Below are 8,246 nucleotides of genomic sequence, written 5' to 3'. Positions count from 1 at the left end.
TCTTTGTTTTTGGCTTATCAAAACTTAATCGTATACATTTTTCTAGTACAGGTACGCATAAGGAATTTCGTAGCATTGTTGCTCAGTAAGCTTATGATTAAGATATCTTGTGTTTGTAAGTAGTTCTTTTAACAAGTAAAAAAGAACAATGTGATTATTATAAAGAAAAATTGCGTTTAGTCTTATTTCCTCAGAACTTTTTCTTTCCTCCAGATGTGTCAGGATAGATAACCTTTTACGTATATATTTCCTAGTAGATATCATATTTTCCAAAAGCACGTAGATATACTATCTAATATCTCGATATACCTGTTTAAATAGCGTATCATTCAGGTGTGCCTGGATGAATATAAATAAAATAGAATTTCCACCCGATTAAGTGAAATGATATATAATTTCCAGAATTTACTGTCTGAGGTTCATAAATGTAAGTCACATCCCTCGGAAAAAAAAAAAACCTGAGTAATAACCTAATTTCATTTTATTTGTTGTTATGCATAAGAGATGGCTCCACCTTAAGGAGGCTTATGTGGTATTGGCTAAATGAGAAGGGCAATAGTTAGCTGGATAAATTATTTATGTTGACTAAAATGTATGTGGACTGCTAAAGATTTTTCGGTATACTTTTGAATCTAACAGATTACTTGGCAATTCGCAAAACGGGTAATTAAAACATATATTATAGGCTTTTGGCATCAATGTTTCTTCTTCTTCTTCTTCTTCTTCTTCTTCTTCTTCTTCATATCTCATTGGCCTTTGGCATTAATGCTTTCCTTTTCCTTATTTTCTTCTTCTTCTTCTTCTTCTTCTTCTTCTTCTTCTTCTTCTTCTTCTTCTTCTTCTTCTTCTTCTTCATATCTCATAGGCCTTTAGCATCAATGTATTCCTTTTCCTTTCTTCTTTCTTCTGACAGAGAGAGAGAGAGAGAGAGAGAGAGAGAGAGAGAGAGAGAGAGAGAGAGAGAGAGAGAGTTATGTCCTAATAGCAATATAATATATATATTCATTGCAAAACTGTTGCATAAATAGCATTATTGGCTGGGAAGCAAAGTATTTTGATACCCTCAATATCGAAAAAAAAATGAGAAAAGAGTAAGGGCCAGTAAAACATATCAGTAAGTGTAGAGAGATTATCACTAATGGTAAGAAATTTCTGCAAATATTATATTCTGTGCGTCTTTCAAACATGTAGTCGAATATATCAAAATATTATCAATTGATCTAAGTAAGAGAATGTGAATCGAGAAAGCAGATCCATTTTTTTATACAAAAATATCATCATATATGGATATCCAAATGTTCTTTTTCTCTTATTTTCGATATTATGACTACGCTTTCAATGTTATAAACTGATTATCAGTTTAGTTAGAAATAATGAGTTTTTCATCAATGAATTCTTATAAACCGCGGAACATAATTTTAACTTAGGCTTGGAACAAACACACACGCACACGTGAACATACCAGGTTAGTTTGCTGTGATTGATTAGACTAAAGTCTGCAATTGTCTCCAATTTACATTTGCCAGCGTGGCGATGAAAAAAACAAACCCCAAACATGACTAACGACATTGCTGAGACCTTTGTCCTGCTGCGGACTAGAAATAATCGAGTTTGTTGTTCTGTGTATATATATATATATATATATATATATATATATATTTATATATTTTTATATATACATATATATATATATATATATATATATATATATATATATATATATATATATATATATAGTTTTGTGACTGATAAGTAATATGGAAGCCACGTGTGAACTCTACAACTTTTCTGCACACTATCCTGCCTTAGTTGCTGTCGTGACTGCTTTCTGTTCTTCCCTGAATAAAGCCCACAAACTGAAGCTTCGTCATGGATTTCTCAAGAATTGTCTACAGGAACATGTGGTGCCCAGATCGTTCATCCCACGAAGACTGCTCAAACTAGCTGACAGACCTTTTGATAAATATCAGCGCTTAATTCTACAGAAATATATTGAAATCACGAAAATTGAAGTTCAAGAAGCTTTCCGAATTTTGAGTGAAAAACGACGTTGTTTTCATATGCTTATTCCAGTGGACTGGAAGCATATGCTAATGGATTATAGTTATAGAAAACTGAGAACAGAGTGCCGAAGAGTGAGTAACCGATTAAGAAGAAAACTAAAAGTGTTGATTGAGAACAGTGATTGGAATAAGCATGGTAACCCTGATTTTGTATTGAATTTGTCAAGTAAACCTTTACAAGATAATACTTATAGTGCTCTAGGTTATGGTTTAAGTTTTTCTTTTTCTAAAGGAAATATTGATTATGTCGAATTCGCAAACTCTTTTTGTAATCTGGAAAGAAATGGCAATTTGTCAAGTGATGATGTAAACATTTGTAAAGGTATTGTTTATGGTGCTATGTCAAAACCAATATCAACTAGCATTCCAAAGCGTTTTTTAAAGTGTTACAGTGAGTTAAAGAATGATAATGATCTGCATATTACGAAGGCAGATAAGTCTAACGTGTTTGTAATAATGGATAAAGATGAGTATGTGGGAAAGATGGATAATCTGTTGTCGGATAATGAAACTTATTCTGAGGTACGTGGAAATCCCTTAGAAACTATAAATAGTAATTTCAATAAGAAATTAAAATCCATCTTGAAAGGATATGATGCATTCATTAGGCAATTTTCTTCCCAATGTGCCACATAACCGTATATGTACGGTCTTATTAAAACTCATAAGATTAATAACCCTGTCAGGCCAATAATCAGTTCAGTTGGTAGTGTTTCTTACAAATTGTCGAAGTGGTTAGTGCAAGTCCTTATGCCTATTGTTGGAAATATATCCCAATCACATATAAAGAATAATACAGATTTTGTTAACAAGTTGCTTAGTGCTCGCATTGATTTTAACTTTAGAATGGTAAGTTTTGATGTAACGTCTTTATTTACGAAGGTTCCAGTTGACGATCTATTGACATTTTTATCCGACGAATTAATTAAGCATGTTTTACCTTTATCTTATGACAAAATTATTGAATTGATAAAATTATGTGTTAAAGACTGTAAATTTGTTTTTAATGGAAAGTACTACCTACAAAAGTTTGGAATGGCAATGGGTAATCCCCTATCCCCAGTACTCAGTAACCTTTACATGGAATTTTTCGAAGTAAAACTGTTGCCAGCGATTTTGCCTAAAGGGGTTCTTTGGTTTCGTTATGTTGACGATGTTTTTTGTGTTTGGCCTACATATGAGAATCTAAATATTTTTTTGGAAAAGTTAAATAGTTTAGTATACTCCATAAAATTCACTATTGAAGAAGAGAATCATTGTAAATTGCCATTTTTAGATGTTTTAGTGCATAGAAATGATAGAGGCTTTGTTTTTGATATTTACAGGAAACCTACTAATGTTTACTCCCACATTCATTTTTATTCAAATCATCAAACTAGTGTAAAAGTCTCTGTTTTTTCAAGTATGTTTTTAAGGGCTTTAAGGATTTGCAGCCCCGAATTTATAGACGCAGAATTTCGTAGAATTAATGACATAGGAATTAAATTAAAATACCCTAAAGTTTTAATTGACAAGTCTCTACAGAAAGCTAGGCATATATTTTATTCCGGCAAGAATAGGGAACCTTTTAAGAATGAGAATGTGCTGGCACTTCCATACAATGAAAACTTTGCTTTTATAAAAGATTTGTTGAAAATATTCAAAGTAAATTTAGTTTTTAAAAGTTCAGGAACGGTAAAGAATGTCCTAATAAATAATTCTCCAAATTGTAATAGTGGCTCCATTTACATAATTCCATGTACTGGTTGTGACAAGAAATATGTGGGTCAAACCGGAAAATTGCTTAACAACCGAATTAAACAACATCGATATGCAGTTAGGACAGGACAAATGTCTAGTGCCTTGTTTGTCCACATGAATGATTTTAACCACTGTATTGACTGGGAAAACTCCTCAGAGATTTTATTTTGTAAAAATCTTGTTAAAAGAAATATTATTGAATCTGCTTTTATTAAATATTTTAATAATCAAATTTTAAATCTCAGTTCTGGTCTTTTTAAACTAGACACTCATCTTGTTAATGAAATTGTAAGGAAGTACAATGTAAACATTTAGTTTAACGATTGTTATATTACTAGTATCTTATTTTAAACTACAATTGTTTATTCATTTTTAACGACTGTTTGTTATTTTAGCATATTGATGATGCTTTGCTAGTTTGTGGCTTTTATTTCAGTTTTGGTAGGTTTCTTTATTCTATTTCACTTTGTACCCTGAGGAAGTGTACGTAATACACGAAAGCGCTTGGTACCTGGTCTTTTCCTTTCCTGTTTCCTGTGGATTTTACCCTTATATATATATATATATATATATATATATATATATATATATATATATATATATATATATATATATATATATATATATATATATATATATGTGTGTGTGTGTGTGTATATATTGATCTTATGTTTACACTGGACAAAATTTACAAATAATAAGCTTTTTAATGTAATGCTAAATCTTTCTTTTGACACCAAATTTACAACAAAAAATAGGTTTTCACCGTCATCCCGAACATATTTTGTATTTTAAGAGTAGATCTTACTTAAAGAACATTATTTTGGTAAATCTGTATCTGGTATTATCAACAGAACTAGAATGAAAAATTTATAATCCATGGCAATACAAATGGACGCTGTGTAAAGCACATTATTAACTGTTAAAGATAAATGATATATTTGCGAAAGGAATGGGCTTTTATTTATATTATTTTTCCTTCAATATTTCAAAAAGTGCCCTGAGGAACTCTATCATTTACAAAAATCAGAGACCTGAAGCTTGAATATTCTCAAAAATGTTCCCCTGGATGGTAAATCTTTTTGGGCGCCCCTAATGGAACCAATTGCAAAGGAAAGCAGCCGCGTCAAAACCTCCTCCTGCAACACATAACCATTATTCTCCTCATGACAGGAATTCTGAAACATTGTTAGGACAATCGTTTCCATGATGGAGCCTAGTTTTGAGATAAATATTTCTTTTGAGAATAAAGGTATTTTGTAAGTAATATAGATAATCATAAAAATATTATTATATAGAGATAAAAAAATGTATGTTCACGTCTTCATATTCGTAGTCAATAAGCGCAAGAAAATTATATGCAGTTGGATATCTATCCGAAGATAAAAATCCGTTTTCTGGAATATAAATCTATAGGATAATAACGGCATGTTGATTTAATATCTGAAAACAATTGACGACACAGGCTTTGAATGGACAGTCATAAGATGGAATATAAGTCTTTAGAAGAAGCATGGAATTAATTCTTACGCTGGTTCCTATACGTCCGTTCATCCGTAGACTCTGAAAACCCACAAAGTCTCATGTATTGATGTAGGTAGTAGAGTAGTGAAAAAGGTTACAATTCTATCTTCTTTTCTCTTCTCATTTATCTATTTTCTTTTATCATTATTAAAGTGTCCTCATTACTTCTATGTATCAAATGAATCTCGGATATATCCGATTGGAATCATTGATAGAAGTAATATAGAACCTGTTGTTCAGTTTGTATTTTACTGTACTGTACTATTTAACAGTAAACAAAATTAGAATTCGAAACATTATCGTAGTCATTTTCTATTGTGCTACAAAGGGAATATCTAATTAAAAGAGAAATGAGAATGTATATATATATATATATATATATATATATATATATATATATATATATATATATATATATATATATATATATATTAGAATCATTATATCATAACGACTTTGGATATAGAAAAGTCAAATAAAGCATTTAATAATTCCTTAATTATAAGTTTATGATCATATAAATTTGGCTCATATTTCATGGTCTACAGTAATTATTGCACGCATATCTTCTAAAATGTCAGTAGATAATATTTTAAGGAAAAAAAAATCAGTTTAAGAGTTCAGTCTTGAAAATTCATTAATTTTCCTATCTATACCTATCACAAAATCATTATTATTGCAATGCCATTTTTTTAGATTAACTTATTCAAACATAGGAGTCATTACCAACAACATACAATATATTGGAATTTTCAGCCTTTGTTTTATTAATTGACTGTGGAATGCAAAAAGAAACCGTGATTATTATTATTTTTTTTTTTACACGTTTTCGTCATGAAACTAATCTTTGAGCTAACTCTTTTGGAGCATGTATATAGGCTAATGAATTTAAATGTGACCTCTGTAGCCTATGGAATCAATGATTTATCGATAAGTGAATATTTCCGGAAAGGCTTTTTGCACTTCTTTAAAGCACTGATATAATATTAGTAACTATGATACGGTTGATACCTGATTAATAAGTTGACTATTTATCACTATTTATAGTGTCTTTATTAGAATTAAATATCAACCACAAATGGACTTTATTATAAAATTCGACTAAGATTTTGACCTATGACTTTAAGGCTTAAGGAAAGTTTCATATGTTGTAGTTTTAAAGGTTTAAAAGTCGTTCATGAATGGCAGAGGCAAGGGCCAGTGACATTGCCTTAGCAATCAGGACAATGCCCTAGACTAGAGACTGACCATATATTATATGATCAGCTCCCAAGCCTCCTCTCCACCCAAGCTAGGACCAGGGAAGGCCAGGCAGTGGCTGCTGATGACTATGCAGATAGACCTATAGGCTTCCCGAAACCCCCCAACCTTAGCTCACAATTATGGTAAGGTTGCAGAAACTATTGGCACTAAAGAGTCTGAGCTTTATTGTTATGGGGGAATATATACTGAAACATTTAGTATTGAATATGTCTGCTTATTTTGTTTACGGGGAGACTTTCTAATAAAAACTTTTGAATACATTATCGATATTAACTTTTATTAATATGTCCATTATTACAGTTAAAACTTGGTTCATATCAATTCATGATGAATTTTTATGATTATAAGCCATATATCTGAAGAAAGGTATTAAATTTCGTTCTTTTGATGAATTTACCATCATTTGATTGCATATTGACAGCTGGTGATTTAATTGACAGTTTATCTAACAGAGTTAATAACTATAGCAATAATATTGATAATAATAATAATGATAATGTTAATATTAATGATAATGATAATGATAGTGATCCTGATAATATTAATAATAATAATAATAATAATAATAATAATAATGATAATGATAATAATAATAATAATAATAACTTGGAGAATTCAAGAGATACGTTTATGAATAACGATCAATATATGACCACGAATCCTAATATCAAAAGGAGTTGTCTTGTTCTTGATATTGGAGTAAAAGAAACATCCTGAATGGGCTGAAGAGAAATGTAAAAAATTAGTCCCTTCTGACAATAATTATTTCTTACTTGTATAACTAATATATAACCAATATTATTATATTTTTCTCAGTTTATTGATGTTTTTAAGTGTCAACATCATAAATATATATATATATATATATATATATATATATATATATATATATATATATATATATATATATATATATATATATATATATATATATATATGTATGTATATATATATATGTATGTATATATATATATATATATATATATATATATATATATATATATATTTATATATATGTATATTTATATATATATTTATATACATGTATATATATATATATATATATATATATATATATATATATATACATATTTATGTATATTTATTTATTTATTTTTATACTATCTCTAACTAAGCTACAAAACTAGTTGAAAGTGCAATATGCCCTAAGCCCAAGTGCCCCCAATGGAAAAAAAAAGACCAGTGAGGAAAGAAAAAAGGTAAATAAAAAAATGATGAGGAATATTGGACTATTAAATACAAATAAAAAAGGGAAAACATAAAAACGGGATATTTGATATATAAACTATAAAACGGATTTTGAGCGAAGCGAAAAATCTATTTTTGGGTGAGATGGCCATGTCGTCCTGAAGCTTCCGAAGTTCCTATAGGGTAGCTTCCTACTATGAGATTCAGGGCCCCTGTAACACGGTTTTTTCGCAATAACTTTTTTTCTATGAATTTCATAAATATAACGCTTATTCAGAATGCACATTATATCTACACATAAATTTTGACTATATTCTGCATTACGTAGATTGAATAAATTTGGTACTTTATTACGTAAAAGTGACGATTTTTGAAGACGGCCAACTTACTCAGTGAAAAGGTTTCGAACGCACTCGTTACGTAACTTATGCCGGCATTTCTTCTCTC

The sequence above is a fragment of the Palaemon carinicauda genome, chromosome 23 (assembly GCF_036898095.1).
Source record: "Palaemon carinicauda isolate YSFRI2023 chromosome 23, ASM3689809v2, whole genome shotgun sequence".
NCBI classification, from domain to species: domain Eukaryota; kingdom Metazoa; phylum Arthropoda; class Malacostraca; order Decapoda; family Palaemonidae; genus Palaemon; species Palaemon carinicauda.
This window is presented reverse-complemented; position numbering follows the sequence as displayed.